This window comes from Caloenas nicobarica, chromosome 9, assembly GCF_036013445.1.
Source record: "Caloenas nicobarica isolate bCalNic1 chromosome 9, bCalNic1.hap1, whole genome shotgun sequence".
In the NCBI taxonomy this organism is placed as follows: Eukaryota; Metazoa; Chordata; class Aves; order Columbiformes; family Columbidae; genus Caloenas; species Caloenas nicobarica.
Window position 1 is genome coordinate 3139129 of NC_088253.1, and position 17167 is coordinate 3156295.

Genomic DNA, 17167 nt, shown 5'->3' on the forward strand with positions numbered 1-17167 from the left:
TTTTGTTGGGTCTTTTGTTGGTTGAAGTAGACCTTCTAATCACTTCGTTGCAAGTACTTTTTCATTTACAGCCTTTATTGTTGGAGAATTTGCACAGGGAGTTAGTGAAATAGTATATTTAATGCTTGGCAGTAAAGCTGAAGGCTGAATTGTCAACGATGAAGCTTTTAGTGCCAGAATGACTGCCAAAGCGGGATTACTGTGAAGCTGGATGATCTGGCTTGGTGTCCACATCAAGTTTCTACAAACAGCTATGGCAGCTGAGGTATAATTTGTGCCTAACATAACTGTGCTGACAAAAGCTACTTGCTCCACACTTGGATGACCAAAAATAGGGTTATGATGATGTGGCTAATTACAGCTTTCTCATATCTGTGATAAATGATCGTCATACACATCAAGATGAGACATTATAATGTGAGCAAGGCCCAAGAATTTGATACCAGAAACCATATTGTTAACCATATTGTCTTATGTTAATAGCTTTGAAATATGTTCTTGGGTTTTGATACCGAGTAGGTATTCCTACTATTCTATGTGTAGTAATACTACTGCAATAATAAAAATGGGAGAAATCAATTGTAGATGGGACAAGATTGCCTCTAATCTGGATTGATATTGATCAGTGGTAGTGATGTAAATTCTGTGTAACTCTTGTAATGTTTTATGTGAAGCCAGATTACGATGATGTTACGGTTACCATTTTACCTTCAGCTTTCATTAGAATTAATTTTTAAAGAAAATTTAAAACAACGTAAAGTACATTATTAGAGGGAACTTGTGAATCCAAGAACATGTTACCATTCTAACCCAGCAATAGTCAGACTGGAATGTTGGCTCTGTAAACTGCAGCAGCAGCGATATTCTAGCTCCTTGTGCTTGAAGCGTCAGTGAAGGCACGATCTTGGGTTTTGCCTTAACTGTTATGCCTGAGCCTTAGGGCTTCCACATTGTGGAGGTGACATGTATAATTCATTCTTGTTTCTTATTTACATTCTCTTATGTCCATGACAGGGATGTGGTGAGGATGATCAGGTGATCTGAGAAACAGGTCTAGTTTTCTAGAACAGAATTCTTCCTTCCTACAATGGCTTTTTGCTACTAAGGTCAGCAAACATCCTTCACTTAGGTGTAAGGCAGTTTCAGATTATCTGTTATATTTTACAGAAGAATACACTGTTCCTTAAAAAGAAGAAAAGGAGGAGGAAAAAACCCAAAACACAGAAGCCTTTTTGTGGTTTTAACAGTCATAATGTCTTTGTCTTCCATCCTGTTAGATATTCTAATGTGGCTAGAAATGCAATTGGGAAAAATTTCCCTTAATGGTATTGAGCTGTTCCATTGAACTGGAAATCAGAATCTGTATTTTAAACACAAACTGCATACAAAACAGGCTAAGAGAAGAAAGCAAGCAATACATGCTCCATTAAAAATGTCAGAACATACACAGTCTTTTAAGAGTTTTTCTAAAATAATTTGCTTCTAATACCTGTAATTATCAACAAATAGTACATAAGCCTTAAGTCTTTGAGAAATATTTTTCCAAGCATGATTCCAGGAAAAAAATGTTAACGTGAAGATGGTACTTAATAGAACTATCAATTCCAATTATAAGTGATCATTTAAAACACAACTTCTTGTGCACTTAATAAGCAGAAAAGCATTATTCTCGTTGATTAAAGCATCAGATCTAAACAAGCAGTTCGTACTATAGTTATCTGTTTCCTTTAACCAAATTTCTATATACATATAAATTCTCCACAACTTGTATACAGCTACACTGCAGATGAAAGGCTTTTTCAGGGGGCAATATGTTTGCTTTTGAAAGTTGCCCTTTCTACAATATTAAAATAAGCTTGACTATGATTGCTTTAGATTAACAGCTGTGTTTGGTTTATATTCGTTCCAGTACAAAACCAATAAAGGTGAATCCAGTGGTTGAGTGTGCTGTATGGGTTTGAGATAGTTTCCTAGATCTTGTTATAGCTCTCTTAATTAGCATTGTTCCAGGTGTGATTTTTGGTCTGTTAGATATTTTAACTGCATTTTCTTGCATAACATATGCCTTTAGCCTACAACTTCTCAGAACTACAGCAGCCCTAACCCTGTAAAGAAGGTAAAAAGGCCAATAGTGTCATGTCTTTGAAGAAGATGCTTGAAAGCTGCCTCTCAAACTTAGATGATGTCAATGCTTTTGCATGGCCAGATATAGCATAGGACAAGGGAATTAAAGAATGTTTCTTTGCTGAAGTATAGAACTATTAGAAACAGAATGACCAGACTATGCCTCAGTGTCTTCTGCATTATCTATTTCACTGCAGTGTCCATTTACAATATTCTACCCAGACAAACTCCTGCCTGTAAGTGCCAGATCTTGTTTCTACTGAGACTGGCAGGTGAATCTACCAGTAACCCTAGGTGACAATTGACTCTTTTTTTTAAGCAGCTATTTACAAGTAGATTAGAATGATGAGGATTTGAGAACCTGATGAGCATTCTGAACAGTGAAATCTAACAGTAGGCTAAGCATATTTTTAGAAATAATACATATGTTTTTGAGAAAATAACACAGTCAAAATATTTTGAGTCATTCCAGGCTGTGTCAACGTATCCTTTTAATCTATGTTGGAATAGAATCAAGTCACAATTGCATTGACAACCTGGAAACTTAGAGAACTCTTTGGATTGATGTGTCCAACTGATAGTTAATGATACATCAAAAATTTTAAGAACAAGGTCTTGATCTTGAGGATATGAATGACTGGCAGCAGTGAGGAGGTAAGGTTTTATAGAATAACTAGACCAGACTTTGACACCTAGTACAAGAGTATAAAATTGAAGAATGACTGAAAAGCAATTTTTCAGAAGAAGATAATTTGACAGAACAATTGGGAAAAGTGAATCTGTTAGAAGTTTATATATAAACTCTGAGTAGTAGGCCACTCAGTGCAAAACATTCCATGCTTCTGAAATGGGGTTTTTGAAGATGAATAAGCCTAGAGATTAAGTGCTATTAAATTGCTGTGTCACTTCACTGATACATTTTTAATTTTATCCCAAGTTAAACAATACTTCTGTTTGTATCATCAGGTTTTTTTATTACTTTCTGATAATCACACTTTAGAGTAGCTGCGCTGTAGAATATTGCAATGAACACAAACTTAGTGTTGGTTCTTGTTGTCATTAACACTTTACTTGCTGGTAAAGAGATGATGCTGTTTAGCTCGTGAAGCATCCTCCTGTTAGTAGAGCTCATTTAGGAATTAACCTGCACGTTGCTCCGAACTGTGCAGCACAGATTGACAGTATAAGGAAGGATCAGGGAGATAATATTGAAGCCTAAATAAACCTTGTGTAGAAGGAAGGCATCACGAAGTTTGCAGTTATTCTTGTTTGGAGAAAGGTTTCATTCCTGGTTTTGGGTGAATTTGTCTTTTCCAGGTCTATATAGGACCAAACATCGGACTGAATGCTAGTTAAAGGTATTGGCCCTATTTTCTTAGCAAAATTCATGTAAGTAACACTGAGATTTAAAGCTCACAATAATATTTGTTTAAAATAACGCACCTTATAAATATTTATGTAGAGTTTTAGACTAGTTTTGTTGCTGTTTTTCAAGAGTATTTGCTACTTCTTTTACTATGTGCCTGGTTATTTTGTCTTTTTTATTCTCTGTACAGATTGCCAAACTCGCTTAAATGTGCACGGTCCTAGAGAAATCATTTAAGGGGAGTGCCTCAAAGCAAGAGAGACTGAAGATAGAAATGTGACAGATGTTTAGACTTTTAACATTTTCCTTTCCACTAAGGCCTGCCATGTAGGTGGGAACCTTCCTTTGAGGTACTTGTGTTCCTTTATGAGTGAGACAATTGATCCAAATTGCTTAGTTGTCTGGCTAACATAATAAGAATTGCTCAAAAGACAATTGAATGCCAAGTGCTGTAGTTGCATGTGTAGGTAAGTAAGAATGATTGAGTTGGCTGTTCTTTGTACAATTAATTTCACAATTAAGAGGCAGTTCAGTTGTTCTTTTGTTTATACTCTGATTAAGGCATAAAAGCCCATAGTTCTATCAAAGAGTGTTACAAATAATGTTTTTGAAGAAATTATGATTCAGCAGGTAGAGTTGAACAGGGTTGTTAAACTGAGCCAGTGTGTTCAAACCCTATTTTTTCCCCACTTTCTCATCTGAACCTCTGTATCTTTAAAGAAATATTAGGTATTTATTATTGGAGAATCTAAGTCTAAACTCAGCCTGCCGTCAAGAAGCTTTGACATTGAAATCTCAGTTGGATCTTCCTAATTTTTTGCTCCTCTCAAGTCTTCTGTACCATATACTCTCACATACACAATTAATACGGGCGAAAATATAACAGCAGAAGAGCTGCTCCTTTGTAGCACTGAACAGAAATGAACTTTTGTGGTACAAGCTTCTTAAAGTGGAAGCTGGCAGTGCAAAAGGGAAAATGAACTTCATAGAAAGACCAGAAGTGACAGTGTGGCAAAAAAGATAAACATTTGGATGCGTATGAGAAAAGGAATCTGAAGATATGGAAGAGAAGTTGATAAGACTAGAAGGCAAAATAACAGAGGGGGGAAGAAAGCCTCTAGAGCTATTTAATGTGAAAATACTTAGAGTAAAGGCTATAATATGAAAAAATCTAATTGTACGCATCGCTGTGCTCTAAAACCAGAATTGCACTGCTTAGTTGGGGAGGGAAGGAGATGAACTGAATTCATTGTCTTAATGATAAACTTAGCAGATGGGCAAAATGCATACATAATAAATTGTGCTTCATTTCTTACATAGACAGCACTTTCATGAAATATAACAATGTTATGCATTTTCTCCATCTGTTTCTACAAAAATAAATTTATTTCTTCTGTTTTCCCCACTCCTCCTTCAAAACATTATTTGATTTGAATAGCTTGCAGGAAATGGACCTTGCCATAAGAGGTCTCAATCTAAGCCTTGTCATGAATGGAAAGACCTGTCAGTGTGGAATTGTACCATAAAAGGTTATACAGATAGTTACGGAATTTTGAATTGTTAAAACATAGTATATAATTTATTAAGACATTTGGGTTTGGCTGGTTTGAGTGTCATTTAGGTGAGTAAGCTTTGGTGTCACAGGTAATCTTTCTCAAAAATAATGTCTTTTCTAAAGCACACGCAGCAGGATTTGCAGCGTTACATACAACAACATTTTTGATGTAATTGATGAGTCATTTGTAGGAGCACACCTGGTATCTGATAAATGTTCATAGAAATAGTTTTCCTTTGTGCTATATTTACATGTTGGAGTATAGCAGCACAACTTATCTGCAAGTGGTAAAAAAAATTGGGTCCTAGTCCCAGTTTTCTGCAGTGGGAAACTCTGGGTTCACCAGCCATGGAAGGTGTAGAAGCCGTTCACTCAACATGTGTGAGAGAATCCTTGTCAGGGTTATATGAAGGACTTGTGGAAGCAGCTTACACAGGTTCTTAAAAGTTTTAAATATTTGTTATGATCTTAGTTGTAAAGGGTTGTTAACCTAAAGAAAAAAGTGTCATTAAAGAAGTTACGTTTCTCAGAATTTTGCAAATGTATCTCTCTAATTAAAAATACTATGCCTGGAAGAACTGGAAAACTTTGTAAAATATGGATGAAGTTTAGCCACGCAGATACCTTCATTAAATGCAAAACCTTCTACAGTATCTGTTAGCTTTTATATAAGTGCTCTAATTTCAGTCCTGGCAGATTTAGGTTTTTTGCATCAGTTTCAAGCCATGTATCCAAAATAAAAAGACTCCTGCCTGTTCTGTGAATCATGAATGTGTCTTAACATTTTGTGGCTCAGACTGTAGTATGTTATAATGGAAGCTGTGTTCTGTAACTACGGTGGTGGTCTTCCTCCCCACCCCCCCTTTTTTTTTTAATATGACAAAATTTAAGCTGAAATCTAGAAACAGATGCTTGCTTCTGATGCCCTGCAATAAACCGCAGCTCCGGTTCAGATGTACTCCCATCTGTGAAGAGTTCAGCACCTGAGAGCTCTGAGTTCCCCTGAGGTTTTCTATCCATATGGGAACTGTTAGGCTGTAGGTATTGGTAAAGATCTCTGACCAATACTGGTTTCTGGAGAAAATTACCTTAAAGGACAGGTTCAAAAATACCTTTTTTTGGTGTCTAAATGAAGTTACATTGGATATTGTTATATGGAAAGATTTTATGATTATGTAAACAGCTACAGCTCTGGTGTTGTTCATTTTTAAAAAGGCATTTAGTCAATATAACTTGCTGTTTTTCACAGAGAGGTTGTATTGATACTGATCTTAATTTCTTCCTATAGTTTATAAATCTAGTTTATAACCCAATGCATTTTCTTTTATTTTTAATTTATTCTGAACAAGAGTAATGCAACACAGTAATCCAAAAAGCATCCTGTGTAAAACATTTATTAAGAACTATACTGTGCTGTCTAAAAATAATTCTGACTGGGTTTTGTGCTTAGCTACATCCAACTCTTCATAAAGAATCCTTAATACCATATATTCAGTCTTGTAATTTAAGAGGCTCAAGAAAATGTATACAAAGGCACGAAGACATTTTATTCATTGGAGTGTTACCCTTTGCAATGCGAATGAAGAATAAGTCTTACTGAAATTGTAATTGCCTGTGTCCTTTTTATTTTTTAACACTAATTCATCTTTACATTGAATGTTTCTATCCCTATGAACTGTTTATCTTTTTAGAAGACATTGAAAACCACTTGTAACCATATGCATTAGACCATATGCAAAATATTTAACTTCTCATCAAGAACAATGCATTACAGCCTTTGACAATGTGACTTCTCAAGTGAACTTGCTTAATATTTGTGTTCTAGATGTGGCACCCTCCTATGGCCTACAGTTGTTGCATAAGGGTCTTTACTTCTCTGTTTAGGTGCTCGCTACACCTGTATGGAAGGACAGACCATCATTGTGGTGAATGCAGTCAAATCCAGTTGGCAGCCGGTGACAAGTGGTGCCCCAGGGCGCAGTACTGGGGCCAGTGCTGTTTAATCTCTTTATCAATGATCTGGACAAGGGGACCAAGTGCACCCTCAGTAAGTTTGCAGATAACACCAGATTGAGTGGGACTGTTGATCTGCTGGAGGGTGGGAAGGCCGTACAGAGGGATCTGGACCAGCTGGATTGATGGGCTGAGGCCAGTTGTCTGAGGTTCAACAAGGCCAAGTGCCAGGTCTTGCACTTGGGTCACAACAACCCCATGAACGCTCCAGGCTCGGGGAAGCGCAGCTGGAAAAGGACCTGGGGGTGTTGGTGACAGCGGCTGAACATGAGCCAGCGTGTGCCCAGGTGGCCAAGAGGCCACCAGCATCCTGGCTGGTACCAGCACTGGTGTGGCCAGCAGGCCCAGGGCAGTGACCGTCCTGTGCTGGGCACTGGCGAGGCCAAACTGCGAATCCTGGGGGCAGTTCTGGGCCCCTCACTACTTCATCACCCTGTTCCAGTATTTAAAGGTGGTTGCAAAGAAGACAGAGACTCCCTTTGGACAAGGAGTCCTGTGGAAAAGCTGAGGGGTGATGGGGACAAGTTACTCCTGGGGAGATTCCCATTGGACATGGGAGGGAAACTTTTCCCCGTGATAACAATCAGCCCTTGGAATCCTCTCCCTGGGGAAGTGGTGGGTTCCCCAACATGGGGCACTTGGAAGATGCAGCTGGACAGGGGCTGGGCCAGCTTGGCCAGACCGGGCTTGTGCCAGGACACGTTGGACCAGATGATCCCTGTGGTCCCTGCCAACCTGGGATTTGATGATTCCAAGTTATGTGAAGTATTTTGAACCTGAGATTCAGTAGCATCTGTCAACTGAGGAAGAATACTGTAACTTTTGTCAAAATCAGTATTTCCACAAGTGTGTCTATAAAGTGAGTCGTACTAATACACTGGGACATACCAATGATTTCAGTGGGACTTGTCAACTGCCTTTTGGAAAGAAAAAGCCTTAAAAGGTCACTTGACGAAAACTTCGTCTTCAATGCATCGAAGATTAAAAGTATTTAAACTCGGAAAGAAATTGAGATGTATTAAAAACATATTTTATAACAGAAAAACAAATACACACATTTTTCCTGAGTTAAATGAAAATCTGCCTGTTGTCTTTCTCCAGTTCTTCCGTTGAATTCACTTGAGTGAATTTGTGATGAGGTCAGGAGTTTGGCTGGTGCTTTATTGAGCACAGTACATGGCCCTGCCTTGTGCGATTCAAGAACTGTAAAAATTTCAAATAAGAAGTCTATTAATTTTTTTAGTTCTATTTTAGTAATAAGTCCATAAGGAACCGAGAACTAAAATCAGACCTCACATTTTGATTAATTGTGAAGTAAATCAAAGGAGAAGGTGAAAAATGACCTTCACTGAGAGTGCTTTGCTTCCTTGTGCAAAAGAGAAGAATCAAATGATTTTTTTTTTTCCCCCCTCCATCAAAGTGGAAAGAAGAACATTCATGCAGAAAAGAGGGGGGTTTTTTTGCTTCTGAGAAGTAATTGTGCATTCTAGTAGAAGTACACTTTACACTGGAATGTTTTATACCAGGCAAGAAGCTTTTTGTTCCAGATTGAGCAGTTTTATGTGTAGGCTGAGGATCCCTCACAACTGGGGAGCTGCTTTGGGAGCTTTCCCGAAGTACCAGAAATGATCCTTGTGTCCTTGCTCAAGTTGAGAAGGAAGAGGGGAAGGAAGGATAGGGGAAAAACAGAGCTATAATATTTGTATGTGTTTGGTTAATTTTTGTTTTGTCATTGATCTGGGAAGTAAAACAGCCCCAAAGATACTATGGGGCCACAGTGCACCGCTTACTCCAATATGATCTAGTGCTGTGGATATTTTAAATAGTGCAAGATAGCCAGGTTGTTGTGTTGGTGGTGTTTTGTTTGTTTTGTTTTGTGATATATATATATATATATTATAATACTGGGACAGCACTATAACACTGATAATGATCACGGGTCACTCGGCACCGTGGAGAAAGCAAAATACTCCAGGTAACTGGGCTGCCTGTTCCCCTCCAGACATAATGCTGTTTGGCTGAACTGCTGTGTCTGCACTTTAAGTGAGGGCTGTCAGGGTCAGCACTGGGTTGCGCATCACTCCTCCAGTTATTTTCGGACTAGAGAATTGACCATTTCTGGGTTTGCCTTTGGGATTCGGATGTCACTCTGGGTTTCCTAATAGCTGGCTATTCAGGTGATAGTGACACATACTAACTGCTTATTCAGAAACTCCACATTCAACTTGAACTGATTGATACATTGTTAACTAGAAAAGTTACTTGACTCTATTCAGTTGTAATTCTTAAAATGCAGATTATATATTTGGTTAGAATGTGTTTGTGAGAACTGTACATGGAAGCAATATCATACTTCTGTTCTCTGGGACTTGGGTGTGTAACAGCTCCATTTGTATGTCACATTTTATTATACTTCATTAGTATCGTATCAGTAGTACTCAAATGGTGGAAACGATGCTAATGAAACTGTTCATTATCAGTTACTGCAAACCAGGGGAAGAAGGTCAGTTACATGAGGAGGGGGTCAGAAGGGATCATATAACAGAGAAAAACATACCCCGTAAAAGAGCAAGACTAGTTCTGGGGGTTCTTCCCACTAATTCTGTGTGGCATCAGCTCAGGTTTGAGTATTCTTACTGCAGGATTTTGATGATCCAAGCAAGAGCCTGTGTGACTACAGAGCTTGCTTAGGACTTCTCCAAAAAGTGGAGTGTCTGTGGGAAGGATGTGGTGCTGGAACTTCCTTTTGTTTTCTTTGATTTACAGTACCTTACACATAGATACGTGTCTCAGTTTTCAGTTTTGTGTTGCTTTTCACGTGGTCCTAAAGGCAGAAACGGTGAGCCAGGCTGTGTTTTAAGGCTGGTCCTCTGGGAGCGGGATTGAACTGTCTTCTCAAGCAGTGATTTCTAAAGCTCCCTGGGCAGGGGCTGGGCTGTGGGCATTGCCGGCTGCGCACACACAAGGGAAGCTCAGGCAAAGCTTTGGAACAGGAATCGGGATCTTGGAAAGTCCCTGTGCTTTGCTTTAGCCACAAAATAAAACTTTGTCATTTCATCTTTATCTCATGTCAAATATTTGCAGCAATAATAGTTGACAGGAAAATGAAATTCATTCCTTTGCAAAAGTACAATGTATATACGTATCATATGATTGTTGGGAAAAAAATACAGAAGTAAAAAAACCTGACACTAGAAATTTTAGAGGTCCAACTAAGTTATTCTAAGCTGTTCTACTAGGGAGTAGTTGCCTAATGTTACTATGTATTGTCTGTTGATCTGAGGTTTCTTAAGAACTCAGGCTTCGAGCTTTCTCTCTAGAAAGCCCCTGTATTTTTGTAGACTTCAAGGATGGGAAGGTTTGTGAAGCTATTTTTTTCCCTTTCCTGACTTATTCCATTCCAGGAAACGGCACCAAGTTCTTTTTCCTGTGATTCACCTGTGATCACACTGCTAATTCAACATATGTATCTTTTTTTTCATAAGTCTATACCTCTCTCTGGCTTGTCTATAGTGCATTTTCATGGCAGAATGTTTTCCAGAACTGTGTAGAGTGTTCTAGTCCGATTCCTCGTGATGGAAATGAAAGGTGAGTGTAGGGTAGTGTTAAACATGGGGATCATTTAATGAGGATTTCCTTTCTGCATTTTATTTTCTTTCACCCTCTTTGGAAAGGGCAGTTTAGTTCTGGTGTAAGGAAAATGCAAAATATTCTGTATTTTTCTGACTTGCAAGCAAGATCTTTGCATAAATTGGCATGAATCAGGTTATTAGAAATATCTCAATTCATTCCAGCTGGGTCAACTCTTTTAGTCCTAGAAGGACTAGACCCCTTCTTAGAAAAATGTAAAAAAAAGGATTAACTCCTAAGTACTTGCTACTTGTAGAGAAGCTAATAAAAATGAAATGAGCTTCTCATCAGAAAACAAGGGTTGCTTTCATTAGAAATGAAATATTGCATCATGTGTGTGTTGAGTGCAAGAGAAATACTATACAATGATTTTTCGGAGATAACCAGTGAGGTACTTGTTCATACCTATGCAGAAAGAAACATGATTGAGTATCCCAGAATGTTATCGAGCTTTTCTGTATGAGTCTATTGAGAAAGTATCTATGTTTCTTTATAGATTGTATTTGAATGTGTTTGTATATATCTGAACTATTTTAAGAAATTATAAAACAAATACTATACCTGGACTTCCTCTGTAAATGAAACAGCTTTTTTGATTTGACTGCTTTTCATCTGTCACAAAGGGCAGTGTTTAATGTGCACAAAGTGAATCTCAGTGCGCATGAAATACATCTCATTTATCAACTTTCAGAGGTTTTTTTTCTTGTAGAAAATGAGCATTTACATGTTGGTGCACATTACCATCAGAAATTATGATATCGCTCACTGGGTACTTTGTTTTTTGAAATGTCTTTTTTCAGGTGGCCCGTCTAGTGTATTATTTCAAAGAGAAATTCAAGATGCCATGGCACGAGACAAGTATCACTTTGCAGCTGGTGTCAGATGTTAGAGGTAACTGAAACAAATTAATTTGAACTGCATTGTGCAGAGCGAAGTGTACTGTAAGAGTCAGGTTGTATTGCTTCACTCTTTCTTGATAATGATTCTAATTAGTGTTGTGATAATTAGATACAGATGGTTTGCAGGTAGGAAATGCCAGGCTTCATCTTTCCTAAATTGCTCGATGTGTCACCTGTTTCACACAATAAAGAAACTCTATAGGGCTCTGACCAAAAGCCCATTGATATAACTGAAAGATTCCGCATGATTTCATGGGCGTTTAGAATAGACCATAAATTCCACTCTGTTTTTTGATACTACCATGTACTTTGCAGAGCAACTTGTGTACCAGTGGGTATTCAGAACTGCGTGAAAACATTATGTCAAGGAGAAATGCTGTTCTAGATGAGTGATGTTTGTGTGACCTTCCTCTCATTGCACCCTTTTCCTCAGCTGCTCAGTCCTGGGAGAACCTTTCCCCCCTACTCCTCATCTTTGCACGAACCAGTAAATTACTTGATCCAAAATGCATGAGGGATTACATGGAAATAATCTTCAGCATAGTTTCCCACGGAAATGGTTGTATATACTATAATATGTATCTTACATATAGAAATCAGTGACTTTATTTTACTAATTGGGCTATTTTGTGTAAAGGTGGTGACAGAATTGCAATGAAGAGATTGCCGCTGTCTCTGGGGGAGGATGTGAGGGGAAGACAAAGCTATTGGATCCAAGGCCTTATCTCCGTTCCCAAGACAAAACATTTTGCAGTTGTGCTTTGTGCAAAGAAAGTGTGTTTGGATATGTTGTCCATGAGATGTTAATTTACGAACAAGGTGAAGTGCAAGGAAGGATTGCAATCCCAGAGGTGGCTGCCGTTCTGATAGTCTTGCTTGAAAGGACTTGAGTGATCTAGAAAATCTGAACCCAGCCCTTGTGTACATCCAAGCTTCTATTCAGGGTGCTTCTCAGATATGCTGGGAGAAGTTTCCCATTATAAAATGGTGTTAAAAAAGCTAATTTGATTTTCTAAAAATTAACCTGATTAAGTTTTGCAATATTGATTTATATGGTTTGGTTTTTAATTTTTTTTATCTGAAATTGCTACTGCATGGAAGGCCAAACTTTGCAGAATTCATTAGTGTAAGGGCTAATGATGTAGCATGGCCTTTAAACTTCAGCAGTTGCATTGTTCCTTGCTCGTGCGCTTTGGCATCATCCAGCTCTTTGGCAGTGAAATGACTCCGTGGTACCAGCAAAGGACACTTAAAAAGGAAAAAAAAAATCCTTCCTTTAAATGATTGCTGGGACATGATTAAGCGCTTCCAGTATCCTATAAAGACAGACACAGAATATCGAACATCTGTCTCATTGCTCTTGCCCTTAGGAACTGCAGTACAGAGCCATCCAAACCCATCCTTCCCAGAACTGAAATGCTAAAAGTGCAGCTCAAAAAATGTATCACAATACATCCACTGCAGCTATAGATATGTGTTGATGCTTGCAGGTGAGCACTTGATAAGCAGTTTGCAGTTACAATTGATTGATGGCCAATCCTAGCATTGAGTAATAGTTGTCTCTGCTAAGCTATTTCTTTGTCTTCCCAAAATGTATTTGAAGTATTGAAACTGCACAAATAGGGGTACTGTTTGTTCCTTAAAGACCACTTGTTATTTTCTGTTCTGAAATACACAAGCATCTTGAGGAGTGATATTGTGATGAGTTTGTCTGACCTGAAACTGCCTGAGTTGTGATGCTTTGGACTTTTTATATTGTAAAGCCCTGTTCTCCTCGTTTGCGGTTTTATATGGGAGATAATAATTCTGCCTTTATTACACACTCGAAATGGCAAAATACTCTTGTCACAGGGTAGTCAGATCCAAGGAGGGTCTTGCCCCAAGGTAGCGTTTCTGCCACAAGGCAGTATCTTAACAGGTGGACTTCTCATTAGATATTCGTGTCACATCCACCGGGACTGTCACCTTTGGATCGAGAATGAAATTCAATTCTGGCTGCACATAATTACTTCCTCACCAGGCAGAACCATGAGATCAAAGATCAGAAGTCGAAACTTGTCAGATACTCTTCCTTCTGTATCATTCCTTCTCCCCTCTTGGCTGTTGCAAATATGAAGAAATTACGCAAATTCAGTTACATTTATACAACTTCATATAAATCAAACATACTAAATATTTCAGAAGTTTCAATGATGTCAAGTATTATCACAATCTAAATAACAGGGAATAGTGTCAGCGTTAGGAAACTTTTATCGTGTTCCTAACTTTACTGAGAACTTTGCTTCACTTGTATGAGACTCTCTTTTCTTCATCCGGTGAAAATATAAATTTTTCATGCCTGTACTCTCCCTTATTTATCTATGATGGAGACCTTGCTGCAATCACGAGGTGACGTAGCGAGCTTGTGGGTGCCTATATCTTATCTGTCTGTCCATCTGTCTGTCTTGCTGTAAGTATTGCAGCCAGAAGCTCACTCTGGGCTATTTGAGTATTTATTCAGCTGCTTGATAGATTTTGCAGTTTGCACTGAGTCGACTGATCCTGTGGCTGGTTTGTGATGCGTGTCCAAGCAACCTGGTTTAAAGCCAGCTCACATAGACTGGAACTGCAAAGTCATCACAGAAGGCAAGAGTTGAACCCACTCAGTTAAACAGTTCATTTAACAAAGCTCTCAACTTATCAATGTGTTAAGTCCAGGCCTTGCTTATTGTTGGGTACTTAATAAATAGGAGTGATATCCCAGGCTTAGGTAGATTGAAGGTTTGGGACTTTAATAAAGATTCAGTTGTCCCTCTTGTAGAGCAAATGCCAAGTCACATTGTGGATTTCCTTGCAGCAGCTATGAAACCACAACTTCTTCAGTCCTTGGTACAGACAAAACTTATATCAGCCCTTAGTTGGGGATGTGTTTATTATCTGAAATGCAAATATTGGTTGGTTCTCTATACATTTTATCTGTAGGTTTTTATTAAGTTTTCTTGTTCCTAATCTATTTATATTATCACCCATTCTTTTCCATTTATTCCCTCACACATAATACAGAAGATTTCTCATTCATCAAACAGATTATTTTCAAGTTTATAAAAAAAGTTTAAGTAACCATCTTTAAAACATTCTACAGTGTGTTGCAAGGTGGTCCAGGGAGACACTGTTATCCTTGGAAAATGTGGAAGCTTAAAAATAAGTATTAGTAGTATTACAAAAATATTAGTATTATTATAAAAATTAGTATTAGTATTATTATAACTCCCCTCTTAGGAGTTATAACCTGATTTATTTTATCCTGTACTAAATTTGATTGTGCAGCTGGCTGATCGGCTGTGGCTTGACGATGCCCGAGAGGCACAGTGCTGCGCAACGGAACATATTTCCATCTTTTCCTTGACTCTTCTCATTCTCCTTTAGAAAGCTTTGCTCCCAAGGGACAGAGAAAAGACTGTTCTTTTGTTCGGAAGTGAATGTACCTCTCCTTGAACTCCATGCAAGAACTAGACATTAGAGGATCTAACACAGTGATGTCAGGAAACCTGTAAACCTCCTAATTAGACGTCTTAAGTGTGAAACAACCAAACTGGGGGCTCTGCCCACCTCCGGGGCACGGGCAGAGGCACAAGCTGCTGTTTTGCCACTTCATTATCACCCAGTGCACTGAATAGGAAACTTCTGATGTCAGCCAGTTGCTATAGCAACGCCATCAGTGCTCGGCTCTGTTTCTCCAGCAACAATCCCTTACTTGCTGCTATATTCGCACTCTTTCTGTTCCTATAAAATTCCTTCATTGTGGTTTATGTATTCAGAGCTCACATCAGGTCCTTCCTTAGATTCGGGCTCTGTGTCTTCTTTACACAGGGGTTATTGGACTTCTGTCATTTCACAATAATTCTGGTAGGCTTTGAGACTGGAAAACCAGACCATTTAGGAGGCTGTGGAGAGGTGTGGTCACAGAGCTGTCAGAAATGCAAGTTCATTTTATAGAGTGTAGGATTCAGTTATGTTTGTGGAGTCTTGGGTTTCATTTGGAAATTACCCTGGTTTGAAGTTAGAGACTTGGGAGTCCTTGGGAGAGTCTGATGGTTCAATTGGCTGTTGTCCCTCAGAAGTGGATAAAACTTAATCTGCAATCACAAGGTACTTAAGGAAAGCAGCCAGAGTGGTGCTCTTGGGCTGGGATTCTGTGAAGGCTTCCAATGTGTGCAGAATCAATTACAAGATAAGAATATTTATATTTATAACGTTTAGATTTGTAGTACATTTTAAGTTGGAAGGCACCTCCAGACTACCCATCTGTTCCAACCCCTTGCTCAAAGCAGATCTAATCAGATCAAGTTGCTCAGAAAAAATGTTCTGCTCAATTTTGAACACCTTCAAGAATGGAGATTTCACAACCTCTCTGTGTGACTATTCCAGTATTTGACCACTCTTATGAAGAGAATTGGGAGGAAAGAAAAAAAAAGGCATTTGCACTGTTCCAGCTTCTCTGTTGCTTTGCACCTCTGGTCCTTTTGGTTTTGTGCACCTCCAAGAAGAGTTCATCCTGGTCTTCTTTGCATCCTCCTACCTGGTAGTTGTCTCCTTGACCATCACGGAGGCCACTGAACTCACTCCAGTAGGTCCAGTACTGCAAAGCCCACACTGGACATGGTGCTCCAATGCGATTTCACGTGCCAAAGAGAGGGTGCAGGAAAACCTTCCCTGGACCTGTTCACTGCACTCGTACTGACGGCCTGGGGTGGAGTTGGCTTCCTTTGCTGCAGGGGGATGATTTTCACTTGTGTTCAACTCGGCATCCACCAGGACCCTCAGCTTCTTTCCTGCAGAGCTGCTTCCCAGTCAGTCCCCAGCTCTATTGTTGCAGGGAATTACTACATTCCAGATAAAATATTGCATTTGCTTTTGTTGAACCTTAAGGTTCTTGTCCTTGCATTTTTCCAGCCTCCCCAGGGTTCCTCTCAGTAGCAGCCCTGCCCCTCATCTGGTCATCTGCACCCTGGCTGAGAACCCCCTCTGCATGCCCTCAGTCAGTCAGGTTGTTAATGAAGTCATTAACGAGCTCCTGGAGGGAAGCCGTGTGGGACTGGCTGCCAGCTGGACTTGGAGCCTGGCAGTCCTGCCAATTTTCAGCGTGCCTTGTTGTCCACTTACACAGAATCCCAGAATGTCAGGGAATGGAAGGGACCTCGAAAGCTCATCCAGTGCAATCCCCCCGCCGGAGCAGGAACACCCAGATGAGGTTACACAGGAAGGTGTCCAGGCGGGTTGGAATGTCTGCAGAGAAGGAGACTCCACAACCTCCCTGGGCAGCCTGGGCCAGGCTCTGGCACCCTCACTGGGAACAAGTTTCTTGTCATCTTTAAGTGGAACCTCCTGTGTTCCAGTTTGTACCCATTGCCCCTTGTCCTGTCATTGGTTGTCACTGAGAAGAGCCTGGCTCCATCCTCCTGACACTCCCCCTTTCCATATTGATCCCCATGAATGAGGTCACCCCTCAGTCTCCTCTTCTCCAGCTCCAGAGCCCCAGCTCCTCAGCCTTTCCTCACACGGGAGATGCTCCACTCCCTTCAGCATCTTCGTGGCTGTGCT

At 39.5% G+C, this 17167-nt stretch overlaps 1 long non-coding RNA gene across 1 annotated transcript in view; it reads left to right on the forward strand.

Moving 5' to 3' along the window:
• Positions 1–17167, forward strand: part of LOC135992024 (uncharacterized) — a 71691-nt gene that overhangs the window by 7475 nt on the left and 47049 nt on the right. Inside the window, exons 2-3 of the long non-coding RNA XR_010606680.1 lie at positions 3681–3840; positions 6930–7092. This is a non-coding gene — a long non-coding RNA (uncharacterized LOC135992024). The remainder of the gene's footprint in view (positions 1–3680; positions 3841–6929; positions 7093–17167) is intronic.